Source organism: Muntiacus reevesi, chromosome 1, assembly GCF_963930625.1.
Source record: "Muntiacus reevesi chromosome 1, mMunRee1.1, whole genome shotgun sequence".
NCBI classification, from domain to species: Eukaryota; Metazoa; Chordata; class Mammalia; order Artiodactyla; family Cervidae; genus Muntiacus; species Muntiacus reevesi.
In genome coordinates, this window is record NC_089249.1 from 182155655 (window position 1) to 182179211 (window position 23557).

The window sequence follows — 23557 nt, forward strand, 5'->3', positions numbered from 1 at the left end:
TTGCTTGTAGACTTTTGAATAGCAGCCATCCTGACTGGCGTGTAATGATACCTCATTGTGGTTTTGATTTGCATTTCTCTGATAATGAGTGATGTTGAGCATCTTTTCATGTGTTTGTTAGCCATCTGTATGTCTTCTTTGGAGAAATGTCTGTTTAGTTCTTTGGCCCATTTTTTGATTGGGTCATTTATTTTTCTGGAATTGAGCTTCAGGAGTTGCTTGTATATTTTTGAGATTAATCCTTTGTCAGTTTCTTCATTTGCTATTATTTTCTCCCAATCTGAGGACTGTCTTTTCACCTTACTTATAGTTTCCTTTGTAGTGCAAAAGCTTTTAAGTTTCATTAGGTCCCATTTGTTTAGTTTTGCTTTTATTTCCAATATTCTGGGAGGTGGGTCATAGAGGATCTTGCTGTGATTTATGTCGGAGAGTGTTTTGCCTATGTTCTCCTCTAGGAGTTTTATAGTTTCTGGTCTTACATTTAGATCTTTAATCCATTTTGAGTTTATTTTTGTGTATGGTGTTAGAAAGTGTTCTAGTTTCATTCAAAAAAGAATGAAACTTTTAATAATAAATTTATCAAAGAATGGGTAACATCTATACAACCAAACACTGTAAAATAGTACAGAGCTTACTTAAGACAATCTAAATCAATAGCGATCCATTCAATGTTCATGGATTAAGAGGACTCAATATTATTAAAATGGAATTAGTTCCCAAATTTATTTATAGATTTAATGTCATCCATGTCAAAATCTCAGGAGGTGAGAAACATTGGAAAACAAGCAGAAAGAGTCAGAACCAACTTTGTCAGAAATACGGGAAAACAAAAGTTCACAGCAGTCAAGCAAACACTGATGCAAGAGAAAGTCAACTTCAAACTGATAGGAAAGCTTTGTGGCATTTTTTCGTGTCCCTTTCCTACCTGCTTCCCAGGCAGTGGCACCTTTTCATAAAAAGTCATTTTATTTTATCTTTCAAAAACATTTTCAGAGCGTATTATTGTCTTGGTCTCCTCTGTACAATAGTGTGAATCAGCTATAAAAGTATATACATATACACACACATACATATATTCCCTCCCCCTTAAACCTCCCTCCCGGCCCACCATCCTACCCCTCTAGGTCATTACAGAGCACTGACCTGAGTTCTCTGTGCTGCTTCCTGCTAGCTATCTATTTTACACATTATAGTGTATATATGGGCTTCTCAGGCGACTCAGTGATAAAGAATATGCCTGCCAGTGCAGGAGATGTGGGTTCGATCTCTGGGTTGGGATGATACCCCGAGGGAGAAAATGGCAACCCACTGCAGTACTCTTGCCTGGGAGATGCAACGGACACAGGAGCCTGTTGGGCTGCAGCCCACAGGGTCACACACGTCAGACACGACTGAGCAACTGAGCACACAGCGCTACGAGTAGTCAGTGCTACTCTGTCCCCACCTCTCCTTCCCCCACCGCGTCTGCTAGTCTGTTCTCTACATCTCGTCTCTATTCCTACCTGCAAGGAGGTTCATCAATACCGTTTTTCTAGATTCCATATATATGCATTGATATACAAATTTGTTTTTCTCTTCCTGACTTAGTTCACTCTATGCAACAGGCTCTAGGTTCACACACCTCACCGCAACTGACTCAGATTCACTCCTCTTTATGGAGTATTACTGCACGTGCTGCACGCTTGCCAAGTCGTGTCTGACGCATCTGACTCTGTGATCCTATGGATTGCAGCACACCAGGCTCCTCTGTCCTCCAGGATCTCCCAGAGTTTGCTCAAATTCATATCCATTGAGTCAGTGTTGCTCTCTAATCATCTCATCCTATGCCACCCCCCTCTCCTTTTGCCTTCAATCTTCCCCAGTATTAGGGTTTTTTCCAATGAGTTGGTGCTTCACATCAGGTGACCAAAATATTGGAGCTTCATGTATACTACAAAATTAAAAAGAACCCCCCCCAAAAAAATAAAAGAAGACACAGAACAACAGAAAGCCAAAGTAGAAGAAGCAATACATAAAAGAAATTAAAGATATGATTTGAAAATCCCCAAAGCCTAAACAGAAATAATAACAAACACAGTAACCACAATAACAGGGAAAAAAGAAGAAAGCAAAACAAAATAGAACAAAAAACCCAGAACCAACAATGAACTAATCAAAACATAAAAATAATAACCGTTTTCTTAGGGTCTTGGCTGCCACAATCTTGGCCCACATTGTGAGTCACAGTCCACCTCAGCCTCCCTAGGAGGCCCTCCAGTACGGAGGAAGGCTGGTCTCAGTAGTCTTTATCCTGGAATTGCTCTCCAGTCCCCACACTCCAACTCCCAGCACCCGTGTACTCCAGTGGACATGTGTCCCAGCCTGGGGTAGGGAGTACAGGGCCATGGCGTGGATTGTCTGTGTGTTTCTCACTCTATTCAGACTGTCAGAGATCAGCGGGTTCACCCTCTGATAGCCTCAGATGCTTCCCTTCTGTCCCAGCCAGTTTCTCTGGATGTGGGAGTCTCTCCTTTGCTTCAGCTCCCCTGCCCCTGGGTGCTGGTCCTGTCCTGCTTGTCCTCCTCCTCCTCCCTTCTTCCCTTCATCCCTACCAAATCATGCATGGATCTACACAATCCTTTCTGGTAGTCAAGGACTCCTGCTGGTACTCAGTCAGTGTTCCGTGACAACTGTTCTCTCTGTAGATATATTCCTGATGCACCTGTGGAGAGAGATGCATTCCATGTCCACCTACTTCCCCACCATCTTGGTTCCTGCACAGTGGCACTTTTGAATAGGGAAACCCACATCCAAGTATAGGACCCTGGTACTCGATCCCAGAAGAAGCAAAGCAAATCTCACTCACAAATTATCATACGTCTGTCTGAGTCTGCAGGCTACCTGAAGAGCTGACATAGACACTCACCCGTGTTTCACCTAGTTCAGAACGCAGGCTGTGAAAGCGGTGGGCACTGCTCAGATACTCTGTAAGCCAAGCAAAACAGCCTGTGGAGGTCCAGGGGAAAAGACTATTGTCAAAATATCCAATAAACTGACTAAAATTTGGGAGTAACAGCTCAGGAGAATTTCTTAAGAGAAATTAAGACATTCAAAAGCATCCCTGTAGACAAATATATTTATTATTGGAGGCTTGTGACAAGTTCAAATAGAATGACCTCAGTAGAGAGAAAAACTATAGATTTATGAGGTAATATACCATGAAAGGCTATAAATGTGAATTCGTATGTGAAGAAGCAAAGGAGAGACTGAATTTGCAGCAGATGAAAATGAGCAAATCATTTATGATGTGAGAGCCTCAGAGCAACACTGAGCTATGTGCAAAGATTTAAGGCTCTTCTTTAGACAGCAATGATAACAGTAGGAGAGCAATCTCAAAGAAATTTCCAGAGGAAATAGGGCAGCTTGCTCTATAAGACACGAACTATGAGAAAACAGGTAAATTTATATGGTAGATTTTTAAGTGATAACTTCTGGTATAAAAAAAAAAGTACTGACTTAGAGTACCCATCTTGGACTGACTAAACAATGCTTTGGACTTAGGCCCTGCCAGCCAGACTCAGCATTACCCAAACTGTGGTGTTTGGAATGACCTCACCCTGATTCCCCTGTGTCTTCACACAGTTTGCCAATTAGGAAAACGCCATTCTTTTCCTTTGTGCCTATATAGCTGTTTACAAATATGCTATTATATAAAATATTTTTAGAGGGCAAATATTGCATCCTTTTTTAAAAATTGCTGTGATGTTGCTGTCCTTTATTTTTTTTTTTCCATCCTTATCAAAATATAATTAACAAAATCATATATATTTTTGTGTGTGTGATGAGATGTCAACAGAAAGTCTTTATTTTTAATTTATTTATTTTAATTGGAGGCTAATTACTTTACAGTATTGTGGTGGTTTGGCCATACATTGACATGAATCAGCCATGGGTGTACATATATATCTTAAAGTGTACAATGTGATAAAATAAAAACATCCCTGTATTTGATGGAATTTAGAAGGCCACACACACACCAGGGTAAGGCATGTGCTAAGAAGAGACATGAGAAAGGCCCTTGGGTTCCACAATGAGCTGATCTCTAGGTTCAGTGCAAGCCCGTCTAAGTGTTGGAAAAGTACCATAGTAGAGAGTAAAGACAAGAAGAAGAGATTTTGTTTGCTTTATTGGTTTGTTTTAATCACTGGCATTGAGTAAAATATCTGTCACAGAAGTAGTTGCACAGATTGTAAGGAATGGATACATTAGTGATGATACATGACAAGGAATATAGCCTTAGCAAAAATTTGGGAAAATCATTAAACACGCTACTATAGCCTTTGACAGTTAAAAGAAGAAAGAAAGGAAAATGAAAGCCTTGAGGAGAGAGAGAATTCTATCTTCAGAGTTACATTATAATACTCAATACCCAACCACATATAATATTTATTATATACTCAACAAAACAATATTCCAGTTTTCAGCAACAATAAAAATCATACAAAAAAACAGAAATGTATAGCTTATTCAAGGAAACAAAACAAACAGGGAGAAACTGTCCCTGAGGGCTTAAAACTTTCTTAAATATTCTCAAAGAACTAATGGAAAACATACAAAAAGAATTAAAGTAAACCAGGAAAATGACCAATGAACAAAATGAAACTATCAAAACCATACATTATTGAAAGGTGCCAAACAGAAAAGTTGGCACTGAAAAGTCTAACAATTGAAATAAAACTTCACTAGAAGTGGAAAACAGCAAATCTTAGCAAGCAGAAGAGAAAATCAGTTAACCTAAATATAGGACAATTGAAATTATTTTTAAAAATTTAAGGAACAGAAAAAGAAAAAAACTGAATAGATGCTAAAGGACCTATGGAACAGTATGAAATCCATCACTATCCAATATTATTATTGGATATTATTGGATGCCTAGAAGGAGAAGACAGAGAGAAAAAGGCAGAAAGAATATTTGGAAAGATAATAGCCTGAAACTTTCCAACTTGGTGGAAGATTTGAATCTACTAATCCAAGAAGTTCAACAAACTCCAAGAAGAATAAAATCAAAGAGGGCCCTTATATAGACACACTATAATTAAACTTCCAAAAACTAAAGAGAAACAGAATTTTGAAAGAAGCAAAACAGAAGCAACTTGTCCTCAATAAGAGCAATAGATGATTCTCATTAAAAATAAAAGTACCCTATACCCAGAAAACAACAACAACAACAACAACTAAGGAGGTCAGAAGACAAGGGGATAACACAAAGTGCTAAAATAAAAAACTGTCTACTGAGAATTCTATATATGGCAGCAATGTCCTTAAAAAATGAGAACTTAGATATTCTCAGATAATTAAGAGATAACAGTTTGATACTATTAAATCTTCCCTAAGAGAAATGCTATAAGGAGTTCTGGTGAAAATGAAAGTACAAAGACAGTAACTCAAAACTACATGAAGAAATTTTTTTTAAATCCTGGTAAAGGTAAATATTTGGGCAAATCCTTATTGTCATCTTTTTGGTTTGTAATTCTACTTTTTATTTTCTACAGAATTTTAAAGACAAATTCATAAAGTAATTTAAAATACATGCTTGAGGCACACAGTGTACAAAGATGTGACTTATACAGTTTCTGTAAGCTATTGAGGTTAAACTGGTATCAGTTCAAACTAGATTGTTATAAATGTGGAATATTAAATGTAATCTCCATGGTAAAAAACAAACAAAAATGTCTAAAAATATACACATTAAGTGTGAAGGGTTTAAAGCAGCTCACTATAAAAAATTAATTAAGCACAAAAGAAATCAGTATTGGAGGAAATAAGGGACAAAAAGATTTAAAACTGAAAAGAAATAGCAAATAATGGAAGTAAGTTCTTACTATAAGTAATTAGTTTAAATGTAAATGGGTTAAACTCCCCAATCAAAGGACAGAGAGTGGCAGAATTAATTTTGAAAAATCCAGCTATATGCTGTTCATGAGACTCATTTTAGAGCCAAGGATACAAAAAGATGAAAGGATTAAAAAAAGGATATTTTACACAAATACTAATACCAAAGAAAGTGGGAAGACTATACTAAGTTCAGACAAAATAGACTTCAAGTCAAAACTGTTATAAGAAACAAATATAGGCATTATATATTGATAAAAGAAAGAATCATTTCATTAAGTTTTCTTTATAATTAATATATTCATCAAACAAAATATGAAGCAAACATTGGCAGAATTGAAGTGGGGGAAGAGACCGTTCCATAGTAGTAGTTGTAGGTCCAACACCACACTTTCAATAACATGTGGAACAAGTACATTATAAGGAAATAGAGGACTTGAACAACATTATAAACCAATTAGACCTGACAGACATTTATATAATACTTCACCCAACAACAGTGGAATATACATTCTTCTCAAGTAGGCATGGGGCAAAGTCCAGGGCAGAATATATAAGTTAGTCATGAAACAAGTCAATAAATTTTAAAATATTGAAATCATGTAAACTGTGTTCTCTGAACATGATGAAATGAAGCTGGAAATCAATAACAGAAAGAAAACCTTTAAAAAATGGAAATTAAATGATACATTCTGGAAAAACCAATAAGTCAAAGAAGAAATCACAAGAGCAAACACTTAGAGAAGAATGAATGAACACAATAGTATATGAAACTTATTAAGATGCAACAAACACAGTGCTCAGAGGGGAATTTAAAAATATAACTCCTGTATTACAAAAGAAGAAAAATCTTCTATCTATAACTTAACCTTGCCCCCTAGTGAAGCTGAGAGAAAGAAAGGCATGATAAACTCAAAGCTAGCAGAGGAAGGAAGTAAAAAACAGAAAGAAAAAAAAAAAAAAAACAGTACAATCAATCAAACCAAAGTTTCATTGAAAATATAAACAAAACTGGCAAACCTTTAGCTAGACTGATAAAGAAAAAAAGAGAAGATACAAATCACCTAAATCAAAAGTCAGAGTGGAAGAATTTATTATTGGTCTCAGAAAAATAAAACCAATTATAAAAGAATATTATGAGAAATTATACTCCAACAAATAAGATAACTTCAATGAAAGACAATTCCTAGAAACATGTAAATAGTCTAATCTGACAGAAGAAGAAATAGGAAATTTCAGCAGATTCTTAACAGAAAGATTAGTTCAGTAAAAATGTTTAACAATGAAAATCTAGTACCATAAGGATTCATTGGTGAATTCTATCTAACATTTAAATAATGAACACCATTCTTCTCAAACTTCCCAAAAAATGCAAGATAAGGGAACACTTTATAATTCATCCTATCAAGTTGGCATTACCTTGATACCAAATCCAAAGACATTATAAGGAAAAAAAAAAAGATCATATACTTGAGAGTACAGATTCCTGGGCACTCATTCTAGCTCCTCTTACTCTAGTGCTGCTCTCCACTGAGATGGTGCTGTGATTGTCAGAGAAAATGCACACACTTACAAGGAATGGAGCCATCCTGGACCCAACCTCGGGGCTCTGCTCCAGCACCCTGGGCCCTGCTTCTGCTCCTCATGGGGTAATCACTGCCACTGAGTACAGGAGAATTCCAGGCTCATGCCTGGCTCTGGTTCAAGCCCCTCCATCTCCAGCCATACTCCCAGGAAGGTGGTAGCCACCAGCACACCCTGGGTGACTCATTCTTAATTCAGATCCAGATCTCCTACCAAAGGAGACATGCAAATTGAATAGGGATGATCTCATAAGAGGATACCCCCTTTAGACTAGAATAGATAACTGTTTTCACCTAATTTCAGAGAGACAAAAAAGTTAAAATGAGAAACATAGGAATATGTTTCAAATGAAAAATAGATAAGACCCTGGAAAAATGATAATGAAACAGATAATTCATCAGATGAGTTCAAAGTTATAGTAATAAGCTAAGTGAACTTGGGAAAAGAATAAACAGTGAGGATTTTAACAAGGAACTAGAAAATTTCAAAAAGACCAGTTAGAGCTGAAGAATGCAATAACCAAAATGAAAAATATACAAGAAGGGAATAACATCAGACTAGGTAATACAGAAGAATGTGAGATAGGACTAATGAAATCATCCAATCAGAACAGAAAAATGAAAATAAATTTTAATGAGGATACTTTAAGGGACCTCTAAAATAATGTCAAGTACACTAATATTTGCATTTAGGGGTTTCAAAACAAGTAGAGAGAGAAGAGGGTAGAAAGTGAAGTTGATGAAATTATAGCTGAAAAATTCATGAGGCTGAAGAAGGAAACATTTTCCAGGTATAGGAAGCACAGAGTTCCACACAAGATGAACCCAAAGAGATTCACACTAAGACATACTATAACTAAATAGGCAAAAGTTAAAGATAATGAGAGAATTTTAAAGGCAGCAAAAGAAATACAAATAGTCATATATAAAGGAATTCCCTATAAGGCTATATGTGGTTGTCCTGCACAAATTTTGCAAGCCAGAAGGGAGTGGCATGATATATTTATTTAAAGTACTGAAAGTAAGACTTCCCTGGTGGTCCAGTGGTTAAGATTCTACACTCTCAATGCAGGGGGCTCAGGTTCAATCCCTGGTCATGGAACTAGATCCCACGTGCTGCAAACCAAGACTTCACATGCTGCAACTAAGAGTTAGCATGCCACAGCTAAAAGATTCCACATGCCACAACCAAAGATCCCACATGCTGCAACTAAGACCAGGCACAGCCAAGTAAAAAAAATAAATAAAAATAAATACTCAAAAAAGTACTGAAAGGGAAAAACTTACAACCTAGGATACTCTACCCATCAAGGTTATCATTCAGAACTGAAGAAGAGCTGAAGATTTTTTCAGACAATCAAAAACTAGAAGAGTTCTCAATACTAAAGTGATCTTACAAGAAATGCTAAAGGGTATTTAAATGGAAAAGAAAAGACTACAAGAAGTAAGAATTTATATGAAAGGGGGAAAAATCCCACTAGTAAAGGCAAATAGATATTATTAGCAAAGGCTCTGATCAACCACTTAAACTAATAGGAAGGTTTAGAGACAAAATTTTTAAAATCAACTATAACAACAGAGCATGAGATGGTTAGATGGCATCATTGACTCGATGGACATGAGTTTGAGCAAGCTCCAGGAGTTGGTGATGGACAGGGAGGCCTGGCATGCCTCAGTCCATGCACTCACAAAGAGGTGGACACAACTGAGTGACTGAACTGAATTGATAACTATAATAAACAAGGAATAGATATGAAGATGTGAAAAACACAAAACACAGGTGAGAGTAGTTAAAAAAAAAGTAGATCTTTTATTTTATTTTTTTCCATTTATTTTTATTAGTTGGAGGATAATTGCTTTATAATATGTAGTGGTTTTTGCCATACATTGACATGAATCAGCCATGGATTTACATGTGTTCCCTATCCTGATCCCCGCTCCCACCTCCTTCTCCATCCCACCCCTCTAGGTCTTCCCAGTGCACCAGCACTGAGCATTTGTCTCATGCATCCAACCTGGGCTGGTGATCTGTTTCACCCTTGATAGTATACTTGTTTCAATGCTGTTCTCTCAGAGCATCCCACCCTCGCCTTCTCCCACAGAGTCCAAAAGTCTGTTCTGTACATCTGTGTCTCTTTTTCTATTTTGCATAGAGGGTTATCGTTACCATCTTTTAAATTCCATATATATGCGTTAGTATACTCTATTGGTCTTTATCTTTCTGGCTTACTTCACTCTGTATAATGGACTCCAGTTTCATCTATCTCATTAGAACTGACTCAAATGAATTCTTTTTAAATGCTGAGTAATATTCCATTGTGTGTATGTACCACAGCTTCCTTATCCATTCATCTGCTGATGGGCATTTGGGTTGCTTCCATGTCCTGGCAATTACAAACAGTGCTGTGATGAACACTGGGGTGCACGTGTCTCTTTCAATTCTGGTTTCCTCAGTGTGTATGCCCAGAAGTGGGATTGCTGGGTCATATGGCAGTTCTATTTCCAGTTTTTTAAGAAATCTCCACACTGTTCTCCATAGTGGTTGTACTAGTTTGCATTCCCACCAACAGTGTAAGAGGGTTCCCTTTTCTCCACACCCTCTCCGGCATTTATTACTTGTAGACTTTTGGATAGCAGCCATTCTAACTGGTGTGTAATGGTACGTCATTGAGGTTTTGATTTGCATTTCTCTGATAATGAGTGATGTTGAGCATCTTTTCATGTGTTTGTTAGCCATCTGTATGTCTTCTTCGGAGAAATGTCTGTTTAGATCTTTGGCCCATTTTTTGATTGGGTCATTTATTTTTCTGGAATTGAGCTGCAGGAGCTGCTTGTATATTTTTGAGATTAATCCTTTGTCTGTTTCTTCATTTGCTATTATTTTCTCCCATTCTGAAGGCTGTCTTTTCACCTGGCTTATAGTTTCCTTTGTAGTGCAGAAGCTTTTAAGTTTCATTAGGTCCCATTTGTTTAGTTTTCTTTTATTTCCAATATTCTGGGAGGTGGGTCATAGAGAATCTTGCTGTGATTTATGTCGGAGAGTGTTTTGCCTATGTTCTCCTCTAGGAGTTTTATAGTTTCTGGTCTTACATTTAGATCTTTAGTCCATTTTGAGTTTATTTTTGTGTATGGTGTTAGAAAGTGTTCTAGTTTCATTCTTTTACAAGTGGTTGACCAGTTTTCCCAGCACCAGTTAAAGAGGTTGTCTTTTCTCCACTGTATATTCTTGCCTCCTTTGTCAAAGATAAGGTGTCCGTAGGTACATGGATTTATCTCTGGGCTTTCTATTCTGTTCCATTGATCTATATTTCTGTCTTTGTGCCAGTCCCATACTCTCTTGATGACTGTGGCTTTGTAGTAGAGTCTGAAGTCAGGCAGGTTGATTCCTCCAGTTCCATTCTTCTTTCTCAAGATTGCTTTGGCTATTTGAGGTTTTTTGTATTTCCATACAAAGTGTGAAATTATTTGTTCTAGTTCTGTGAAGAATACTGTTGGTAGCTTGATAGGGATTGCATTGAATCTATAGGTTGCTTTGGATAGTATACTCATTTTCACAGTATTGATTCTTCCAATCCATGAACACGGTATATTTCTCCATCTGTTTGTGTCCTCTTTCATTTCTTTCATCAGTGTTTTATAGTTTTCTGTGTATAGGTCTTTTATTTCTTTAGGTAGATATACTCCTAAGTATTTTATTCTTTTTGTTGCAATGGTGAATGGTATTGTTTCCTTAATTTCTCTGTTTTCTCATTCTTAGTGTATAGGAATGCAAGGGATTTCTGTGTGTTAATTTTATATCCTGCAACTTTACTATATTCATTGATTAGCTCTAGTAATTTTCTGATAGAGTCTTTAGGGTTTTCTATGTAGAGGATCATGTCATCTGCAAACAATGAGAGTTTCACTTCTTCTTTTCCTATCTGGATTCCTTTTACTTCTTTTTCTGCTCTGATTGCTGTGGTCAACACTTCCAACACTATGTTGAATAGTAGTGGTGAGAGTGGGCACCCTTGTCTTGTTCCTGATTTTAGGGGAAATGCCTTCAATTTTTCACCATTGAGGATAATGTTTGCTGTGGATTTGTCATATATAGCTTTTATTATGTTGAGGTATGTTCCTTCTATTCCTGCTTTCTGGAGAGTTTTAATCATAAATGAGTGTTGAATTTTGTCAAAGGCTTTCTCTGCATCTATTGAGATAATCATATGGTTTTTATCTTTCAATTTGTTAATGTGGTGTATTACATTGATTGATTTGTGGATATTAAAGAATCCTTGCATTCCTGGGATAAAGCCCACTTGGTCATGGTGTGTGATTTTTTTTAATATGTTGTTGGATTCTGTTTGCTAGAATTTTGTTAAGGATTTTTGCATCTATGTTCATCAGTGATATTGGCCTGTAGTTTTCTTTTTTTGTGGCATCTTTGTCTGGTTTTGGAATTAGGGTGATGGTGGCCTCATAGAATGAGTTTGGAAGTTTACCTTCATCTGCAATTTTTTGGAAGAGTTTGAGTTAGATAGGTGTTAGCTCTTCTCTAAATTTTTGGTAGAATTCAGCTGTGAAGCCATCTGGTCCTGGACTTCTGTTTGCTGGAAGATTTCTGATTACAGTTTCGATTTCCATGCTTGTGATGGGTCTGTTAAGATCTATTTCTTCCTGGTTCAGTTTTGGAAAGTTATACTTTTCTAAGAACTTGTCCATTTCTTCCAAGTTGTCCATTTTATTGGCATAGAGCTGCTGGTAGTAATCTCTTATGATCCTTTGTATTTCAGGGTTGTCTGTTGTGATCTCTCCATTTTCATTTCTAATTTTGTTGATTTGGTTCTTCTCCCTTTGTTTCTTAAAGAGTCTCACTAACGGTTTGTCAATTTTTTTTATCTTTTCAAAAAAACCCAGCTTTTAGCTTTGTTGATTTTTGCTATGGTCTCTTTAGTTTCTTTTGCATTTATTTCTGCCCTAATTTTTAAGATTTCTTTCCTTCTGCTAACCCTGGGGTTCTTCATTTCTTCCTTCTCTAGTTGCTTTAGGTGTAGAGTTAGGTTATTTATTTGACTTTTTTCTTGTTTCTTGAGGTAAGCCTGTAATGCTATGAGCCTTCTGCTTAGCACTGCTTTTACAGTGTCCCATAGGTTTTGGGTTGTTGTGTTTTCATTTTCATTCATTTCTATGCATATTTTGGTCTCTTTTTTGATATCTTCTATGATTTGTTGGTGATTCAGAAGCGTGTTATTTAGCCTCCATGTGTTTGTATTTTTAATAGTTTTCTTTCCTGTAATTGAAATCTAGTCTTACTGCATTGTGGTCAGAAAAGATGACTGCAATGATTTCAATTTTTTTTTAATTTACCAAGGCTAGATTTGTGGCCCGGGATGTGATCTATTCTGGAGAAGTTTCCATGTGCACTTGCGAAAGAGGTGAAATTGTTTTGGGGTGAAATGTCCTATAGATATCAATTAGGTCTAGCTGGTCCATTGTGTCATTTAAAGTTTATGTTTCCTTGTTAATTTTCTGTTTAGTTGATCTATCCATAGGTGTGAGTGGGGTATTAAAGTCTCCCACTATTATTGTGTTATTGTTAATTTCCCCTTTCATACTCATTAGCATTTGCTTTACATATTGCTGTGCTCCTATGTTGGGTGCATATATATTTATAATTGTTATATCTTCTTCTTGGATTGATCCTTTGATCATTATGTAGTGTCCTTCTTTGTCTCTTTTCACATCCTTTATTTGAAAGTCTATTTTATCTGATATGAGTATTGCGACTCCTGCTTTCTTTTGGTCTCCGTTTGCGTGAAATATTTTTTTCCAGTCCTTCACTTTCAGTCTGTATGTGTCCCTTGTTTTGAGGTGGGTCTCTTGTAGACAGCATATATAGGAGTCTTGTTTTTGTATCCATTAAAATATATCTTTTAGAATGTGCTTGAATTGAATTGACTATGAGTTTGAACCAGTAAATATAGTCATAGGTCAAAATAAATGGTAACCACAATAAAGAACATTACAGCATACTAACACATATATATGGAATTTAGAAAGATGGTAACGATAACCCTATATGCAAAACAGAAAAAGAGCCACAGAAGTACAGAACAGACTTTTGAACTCTGTGGGAGAAGGTGAGGGTGGGATTTTTCAAAAGAACAGCATGTATATTATCTATAGTGAAACAGATCACCAGCCCAGGTGGGATGCATGAGACAAGTGCTCGGGCCTGGTGCACTAGGAAGACCCAGAGGAATCAGGTGGAGAGGGAGGTGGGAGGGGGGATTGGGATGGGGAATACGTGTAACTCTATGGCTGATTCATATCAATGTATGACAAAACCCATTGAAATGCTGTGAAGTAATTAGCCTCCAACTAATAAAAAAAAAATTTTTTTTTAAACCTTGAAAATACACCTTTGATAGCTTCAAAATAAATGAGCATATTTTTTAAAAAGCTATTGTTATTTTAAAAATGTAACCACACACACAAAAAATAATAAATGGTAACCACAAATCAAAAACCTACAGTAGACACAGAAAACTAAAGAGAAAAGAATACTAAAGAAAACCATCAAACTTCAATGGAAGAGACAAAAATAATAATAACAGAAAATAACTAAAAAGCAACCAGAAAACAAGTAACAAAATGACAAAAATTACATACCTATCAATAGTCACTTGAAATATCAATACACTAATCTTCCCATCAAAAGACAGAAAGGAGCTAACTGGATGAAAAACAAGACTCATCTATATATAGCCTACAAGAAACTCACTTCAGAGCTAAAGACACACAGAGACTGAAAGTGAGGGGATGGAAAAAGTTTTTCCACACAAATGGAACCAAAAAGAATGCTGGGGTGGCAGTACTGACAACAGAAAAACAAGACTTTAAATAAAAGTCTATGACAAAAGACCGAGAAGGGCATTATACAATAAAGGGATCAATACAAGAATAGGATATAATGTTTGTTAACATTCATGCACCTAATATGTGTGTATATCAGTTGCTCAATTGTATCCAACTCTGTGACCCCATGGACTGTAGCCCTTCAGGCTCTTCTGTCCATGGAATTCTCCAGTCAATAAAATTGGAGTGGGTAGCCATTCTCTTTCCAGGGGATCTTCCCAGCCCAGGAATCGAACCTGGGTATCCAGCATCACAGGTGGACTCTACTGTATGAGCCACCAGGGAAGTCCATGCACCCAATATAGTACTGTGCTGTTTCTGGATGGAATGTTCTATAGATAGCTATTATGTCCATCTGGCCTAATGTGTCATTTAAAGGCCATTGTTTCCTTACTGATATCTGTCTGATTGTAACTGGAGTGTTATAGTCCCCTACTATTATTTTATCATTGCCAGTTTCTCACTTTCATTCTGTTAGTATTTGTTTTATATATTTAGTTTAACAAATTTAAGAGGATAGAAATTATATCAAACCACTTTTCTGACCATAAGATATGAAACTAGAAATCAATTACAGGAAGAAAATAGTAAAACCACAAATGCATGGAGACTAAACAACATGCAACTAAAAAGCAATGGGCAAATGAAGAAAGCAAAGATGAAATCAGAAAATACCTCAAGAAAAATAAAAATAAAAGCAATTTTTCAAGATCTATGGTATGCAGCAGAAGTAAATCTAAGAGGGAAATTTATACCTGTAGAAACAAGAAAAATCTCAAACTACATATCATCTAAAGGAATTAGAAAAAGAAGAAAAACAAAACCAAAGGTCATCAGAAGAAAGGAAATAATAAAGGCCAGAATAGAAAAGAATAAAATATAGACAAAAATAGAAAAGATCAATGAAACCAAGAGCTATTTTTTTTAATGATAAAGAAAATTAATTAGTGTTTAACCAAGTTCAATAGCGGGAAAAAGAGGATCCAAAAATGAAAGAGGAAAAATTACAAATGATATCACAGAGATACAAAAAAATTGAAACAGAACACTATGAAAGTTATATGCCAACAAATTGGACACCCTAGGAAAATATGGATAATTTGCAAAAAAAACATGCAACCTTCCAAAACTGAATCAGGAGAAATAGAAAATCTGAACAGACTGATCACTAATAGTGAAACTGAATCAGTAATGCAAAACTCCCAAGAGGCAAAAGTAAAAGACTGAACAGTTTCACAACTGAAAAGTTAATACCTATTGTTCTCCAACTATTCAAAAAAATTGAGGAGGAGGAAACACTATTGAATTCATTCTACAAGACCACCATTTTCCTGATATCAAAACCAAAGACATTATAAAAATGAAAATTACTAGACAATATCCTGATGAATATAGATACAAAACTCCTCAGTGTATTAGCCAACTGAATTCAACAGTATATAAAAAAATATCAAACCATAATCAAAAGAAATTAATTACAGGGATGCAAGGATGGTTCAATTTCTGTAGTTCAATATCTGCAGATGGTTCAATATCAGTGTGATATACCACATTAACAAGTGCTAAGTCACTTCAGTCATGTCCAACTGTTTGTAACCCCATGGACTGTAGCCTGCCAACCCTCCCTCTCCATGGGGATTCTCCAGGCAAGAATACTGGAGTAGGTTGCCATGCCCTCCTACCACATTAACAAAAGGAAGGATAAAAATCACAAGATCATCTCAATAGACACAGAAAAAGCATTTGACAAAATTCAAAAACCACTTATGATAAAAACTCCCTTCAAAGTTAGTATATAGAGGACATATCTCAATATAATAAAGGCTAGTTATGAGAAACCAACAGCTGATGCCATTCTCAATGCTGAAAAACTGAAAGCTTTTCCTCTGAAATTAGGAACAAGGCAAAGATGCCCAATATTTCCTCTTTTGTTTGACATAGTATTGGAAGTCCTATGGGAAAGATTGAAGGCAGGAGGAGAAGCAGATGACAGAGGATGAGATGGTTGGATGGCATCACCAACTCGATGGACATGGGTTTGAGCAAGCTCCGGGAGTTGGTGATGGACAGGGAAGCCTGGCATGATGCAGTCCATGGGGTTGCAAAGTGTCAGATGAGACTGAGCGACTGAACTGACTGACTGACTGGAAGTCCTAGTCACAGAGGCCAGACAAGAAAAAGAAATAAAAAGTATCGAAACTGGAAGGGAAGAAGTTAAACTGTTACTATTTCAGATGACATGATACATACAAAACCCTAATGTCTCTACCAAAAAACTATTAGAATTAATAAAGGAATTCAGTAAAGCTGAAGGATACAAGATTAATATAAAGAAATCCATTGTTTTTCTTTCTAAAAAATTCCACTAAAATTTAACATATTAGTAATTTTTAATTTCAGTATAGTTCATTTACACTATTATATTAGTTTCAGGTGTACAGCATTGTGATTCAGTATTTTACAGAGTCAGTTCAGTTCAGTCGCTCAGTCGTGTCTGACTCTTTCCGACCCCATGAACCGCAGCATGCCAGGCCTCCCTGTCCATCACCAACTCCCGGAATCCACCCAAACCCACGTCCATTGAGTCGGTGATGCCATTCAACCATCTCATCCTCTGTCATCCCCTTCTCCTCCTGCCCTCAATCTTTCCCAGCATCAGGGTCTTTTCAAATGAGTCAGCTCTTCGCATCAGGTGGCCAAAGTACTGGAGTTTCAGCTTCAATATCAGTCCTCCCAATGAACACCCAGGACTGATCTCCTTTAGGATGGACTGGTTGGGTCTCCTTGCAGTCCAAGGGACTCTCAAGAGTCTTCTCCAACACCACAGTTCAAAAGCATCAATTCTTCGGCGCTCAGCTTTCTTTATAGTCCAAGTCTCACATCCGTACATGACTACTGGAAAAACCACAGCCTTGACTAGACAGATAATGTTGACAGAGTAATGTCTCTGCTTTTTAATATGCTGTCTAGGTTGGTCATAACTTTCCTTCCAAGGAGTAAGCATCTTTTAATTTCATGGCTGCAATCACCATCTGCAGTGATTTTGGAGCCCAGAAAAATAAAGTCAGCCACTGTTTCCACTGTTTCCCCATCTATTTCCCATGAAGTGATGGGACTGAATGCCATAATCTTTGTTTTCTGAATGTTGAGCGTTAAGCCAACTTTTTCACTTTACTCTTTCACTTTCATCAAGAGGCTCTTTAGTTCTTCTTCACTTTCTGCCATAAGGATGGTGTCATCTGCATATCTGAGGTTATTGATATTCCTCCCAGCAATCTGATTCCAGCTTGTGCTTCATCCAGCCCAGCGTTTCTCATGGTGTACTCTGCATATAAGTTAAATAAGCAGGATGACAATATACAGCCTTGACCTACTCCTTTTCCTATTTGGAACCAGTCTGTTGTTCCATGTCCAGTTCTAACTGTTGCATCCTGACCTGTATACAGGTTTCTCAAGAGGCAGGTCAGGTGGTCTGGTATTCCCACCTCTTTCAGAATTTTCCACAGTTTATTGTGATCCACACAGTCAAAGGCTTTGGCATGGTCAATAAATCAGAAGTAGATGTTTTTCTGGAACTCTTTTGCTTTTTTGACGATCCAGCGGATATTGGCAATTTGAACCCTGGTTCCTCTGCCTTTTCTAAAATCAGCTTGAACATCTGGAAGTTCACGGTTCACGTATTGCTGAAGCCTGACTTGGAGAATTTTAGGCATCACTTTACTAGTGTGTGAGATGAGTGCAATTGTGCGGTAGTTTGAGCATTCTTTGGGATTGCCCTTCTTTGGGGTTGGAGTGAAAATTGACCTTTCCAGTCCTGTGGCCACTGCTGAGTTTTATAGATTAAACTTCATTAAAAGTTATTACAAAAAATGTTATTACAAGATAGTGACTGAAATTCCTTGTACTATACAATATATCCTTGTTACTTATCTATTTTATATGTAATATTTTATATCCCTTTATCTTATACTCCTAGTTTGCCACTTCCCTTTCCCTAACCCTTTGGTAACCACTAGTTTGTTTTCTAAATCTGTGAGTTGGTTTCCATTTTACATATACTCATTGGTAGTATTTTTTAGATTCCACAAGTTAGCAATATGACTCACACAGTATTTGTCCTTCTGTGTATAAATTATTTAACTAAGCATAATATTGTCTAGATCCATCCACATTGCTGCAAAGAGCAGAATTTCATTCACTTTTATGGCTGAGTACATATATATATATATACATATATATATACATGTATATACATGTATATATATGTACATACATACACACACATATGTTGTCATCCATACAGTCAAAGGCTGTATAAACAACTGTGGAAAATTCTTAAAGAGATGGGAGTATCAGACCACCATACCTGTCTCCTGAGAAACTTGTATGTGGGTCAAGAAACAACAGTTAGAACTGGACATGGGACAACTAACTGATTAAAAATTGGGAAAGGAGTATGACAAGGTTGTATATTATCACCCTGCTTATTTAACTTATATGCAAAGTACATCATGAAAATTGCCAGGCTGAATGAATTGCAAACTGGAATCAAGACTGCTGGGACAAATATCAACAACCTCAGATACACAGATGATACCACTCTAATGGCAGAAAGCAAAGAGGAACTAAAGAGTCTTTTGGTGAGGGTGAAAGGGGAGAGTGAAAAAGTTCTCTTGAAACTAAACATTCAAAAAACTAAGATCATGGCATCTGGCCCCATCACTTCATGGCAAATGGAAGGGATAAAGTGGAAGCAATGACAGAATTTATTTTCTTGGACTCTGAAATCACTGTGGATGGTGACTGAAGCCATGAAATTAAGACATTTGCTCCTTGGAAGGAAAATCATGACAAACCTAGACAGCACGTTAAAAAGCAGAGACATCACTTTGCCAACAAAGTCCATGTGTTTCCAGTAGTCATGTACAAATGTGAGAGTTGGACCATAAAGAAGGCTGAGCACTAAAGAATTGATGCTTTTGAACTGTGGTGCTGGAGAAGACTCTTGAGAGTCTCTTGGACTGCAAGGGGATCCTAAAGGAAATCAACCCTGAATATTCACTGAAGCAGACGCTCCAATACTTGGCCACCTGATGCAAGGAGCCAACTTACTGGAAAAGATTGAAGGCTAAAGGAGAAAGAGGCAGCAGAGGATGAGATGGTTAGATAGCATCACTGACTCAATGGATAAGAATCTGAGCAAGCTCTGGGAGATGGTGAAGGACAGAGGAGCCTGACTTGTTGTTGTCCATGAGGTTTCAAAGAGTCATACATGACTTAGTGACTGAAAAACATGTGTGCATATATATATATGGCTCAACAGTAAAGAATCTGCCTGCAGTGCAGAAGATCTGGGTTTGATCCCTGGGTTGGGAAGATCCCCTGGAGGAGGGTATGGCAGTGCACTCCACTGTATTCTTGCCTGGAGAATTCCCTTGGACAGAGGAGCCCGGAGGGCTGCAGTCCATGGGGTTGCAAAGATCCGGACACAACTGAGTGACTAAGCACAGAACAACATGATCATACTACCCTAAATCATTACAGATTTAATGCAACCCTCACCAAAATACCCATGATATTTTTCACAGAACTAGAACAAATAATCCTAAAATTTATATGGAGTCTCACACACACATGCACACACACACACACACACACACACACACACACACAACAAATAGCCAAGGCAATGTTGAGAAGAGGGAACAAAGTTATAAGTATCATGGTGGCTGACCTCAGACTATACTACAAAGTTTCAGTACTCAAACAGTATGGTACTGGCACATAAAACAGGCATGTAGATCAATGGGAAACAATAGAGGACCCAGAAATAAATCCACATACTTATGTTCAATTAATCTACAACAAAGGAGGCAAAAATATACAATGAGGAAAAGGCCATCTTCAATAAATGGTGCTTGGAAATTGGAATAGCTGCATGTAAAATAATGAAATTAAAACATTTTCTCATACCACATATGAAAATAAACTGAAAATAGATTAAAGACTTAAACATCAGACCAGAAACCACAAAACTCTTAAAAGAGAATATACACAGAACACTCTTTGATATGAATTGTAGCAATAGTGTTTTGGGCTTGTCCCTTTAGGAAAGAAAGGAAAATGAAAAATAAACAAATGAAATCAAGTTAAACTTAAAAGTTTTAGCAAGGTAAAGGATACCACTAAGAAAGTTACAAAATGAAAGGACATTCTACTGAATGAGAGAAAATATTTCCAAGTAATATGCCCTATAAGGGTTAATATCCAAAATATATAATAGCTTATACAACGCTCTATATATTTATATCTACATCTATCTATATGTATATCTCCTATCTATCTAAATTCAATTTAACAATGGACAGAAGACCTGAACTGACATTTTCCCTAAGGAGACACACAAATGGCCAACAGACGCATGAAAATATGCTCAACAATGCTAATCATCAAAGAAATGCAAAGCAAAACCACAGTGAAATACCACCTCACACCTGTCAGAATGGCTATCATCCACAAGATCATGTTAATAAAGACCATCAATGAAGCTGAACAGAACAGTAAAAAAGAAAAAAAATATAAATAAAGATGATTTAAGATGACACCATTCCTGCAGAAAACCAGGAGGAACTAAAGAGCCTCTTAATGAAAGTGAAAGAGAAGAGTGAAAATTTTGGCTTAAAACTCCACAATCAAAAAATGGAGATCATGTCATCTGGTCCCATCACTTCATAGCAGATAGATGGGGAAGCAATGGGAACAGTGACAGACTTTATTTTCTTGGGCTCCAAAATCACTATAGATGGTGACTGCAGCCATGAAATTAAAAGATAGTTGCTTCTTGGAAGAAAAGCTATGACGAACCTCGACAGTATATTAAAAAGCAGAGACATTACTTGCTGACAAAGGTCTATATAGTCAAAACTATGGCTTTTCCAGTACGTATGGATGTGAGAGTTGGACCATAAAGAAAGCTGAGAACCAAAGAATTAATGTTTTTTTTAAACAAAAATTAGTTATTTTTTAATTGAAGGGTAATTGCTCTACAGAATTTTGTTGTTTTCTGTCAAACATCAACATGAATCAGCCATAAATATATATATGTCCCCTCGCTCTTGAACCTCCCTCCCATCTCCCTCCCTATCCCACCCCTCTTGAGTTAACTGGGACATGTGGTACATATATACAATGGAATTTACCCAACCATAAAAAAGAATGAAATCTTACCATTTGCAACAACATGGATGGATCTAGAGGATATTGTGCTAAGTGAAATAAGTCAGACAGAGAAAGACAAATGGGGTGTGTGTGTGTGTGTGTGTGTGTGTGTGTGTGTGTTGTTGCTTAGTCGTGTCTGACTCTTTGCAACTCCATGGATCCTCTGTCCATGGAATTCTCCAGGCAAGAATACTGGAGTGGGGTGCCATTTCTTTCTCCAGGAAATCTTCCCAACCCAGGGACTGAACTCCGGTCTCCCATACTGCAGGCAGATTCTTTACCATCTGAGCCACCAAGGAAGCCCAAATATTGTATGATTTCACTTATATGTGGAATCTAAAGAAAACAAATGAACAGAACAGAGCTATAGATACAGAGAAAAAACAGGTGGTTGCCAGAGGTGTGGGGTTGGAGAATGGAAAGAAATAGGTGAGGAAGATTAAGAGGTACAAACTTCCAGCTGTAAAATAAATGAGTCACAGCCATGAAATGTACAGTGTGCAGAATAAAATAAAAAATTATGCAATATATTTGTATAGTGACATATCATAATTAGACTTATCATGGTGATAATTTTAAGCTGTGGAGAAATACCAAATCACTATGTCATATAACAGGAGCTAATATATCAATTAGACTTCAAAGACAAACTCATAGAAAGAGATTAGTTTTGTGATTACCAGTGGCAGGGGAGTGTTGAGGGAGGATGGAATTGGTTGAAGGCAGTCAAAAGTTATAAACTTCCAGCAGTTACAAGATAAATAAGTACTAGAGATGTAATGTGGGCTTCCCAGGTTGGTCAGTGGTGAACTAAATCATGTCCGACTCTTTGCAGTCCCATGAACTGTAGCCCATCAGGCTCCCCTGTCCATGGAATTCTCCAGGCAAGAATACTGCAGTGAGTAACTATTCTCTTCCCCAGGGAATCTTCCTGACCCAGGGTTTGAACCTGGGTCTCCTACATTGCGGGCAGATCCTTTACACTAGGGAAGCCCAATAAACTAGATAGAGGATTCTAAAATAATACTTGTCAACACCAGTGTCCATGTGATAGAATGAGCTCCCCTAAATGGTGCCACCAGTGTCTATGTCTGCAGGATGAGCTCCAGTTGCTTCCTACCTCTCGGGGAGACTCTCCAAGATAAGTAGGTGGATCTGACCCAGGCTCCTTTCAAATTACTACTCTGCTCTAGGTCCTGGAGCATGTGAGATTTTATACATGCCTTTTAAGAGTGGAGTCTTTATTTCTCACAGGTTTCTGAGTGTCCCAAAATTAAGGCCTGTTGGCCTCCAAAACCAAATATTCCTGGTATAGGACCCCAGGACCAGGGAGCCCAATGTGAGGTTCAGACCCTTTATTCCTTGGGGAGAAGCTCCATATTTGTAATTATTCTATTTGTGGGTCATCCACCCAAGCGTATAGGTCTTGACTATACTATGACTTTGCCCTTCCTACCCATCTCTTTATGACTCCCATCTTTAGTTGTAGAAAATCTTCTCTGGTGGATTCCAGTCTTTCTCATCAATAGTTGTTTTGTCAATGACTGTAATTTATGTGTTCCAGTGAGAGAAGGTGTACTCTACCATCTTGGCTTTATCTCCCTAATTCCAGTCTCTGTCTTTTGATTTGAGAGTTCAACCATTTACATTCAAAGTAATTATTGGTAAGGAGAAACTTGGTTCTGTCATTTTACTACTTACTTTATACATGCCTTATAGCTTCCCCCTTGCCTCATTTTCTTGCATTCCTGTCTTCTTTGCATTTAGTTGATTTTTTGTAGTGAAATATTTAAATTCCCTCTTAATTTCCTTTCATGTTTACCATGGGGATTACATTTAACATTCTAAAGTTTTAACATTCTAATTTGAATTTATATCAGTTTAACTTCAGTAAGAGTTTTTTTAATTAAGTAAAGCAGATGTTAAACTTTCTTAAACTGATATAAGATATCAATTTGAAATCTCCAAATTAAGCCACAGATGCAATA

General features: G+C 37.0%; 1 protein-coding gene across 1 annotated transcript in view; it reads right to left on the reverse strand.

The window, feature by feature from the left end:
• PRSS38 (serine protease 38) overlaps positions 1-23557 on the reverse strand; it is a 41040-nt gene that overhangs the window by 15215 nt on the left and 2268 nt on the right. The window lies entirely within an intron of this gene.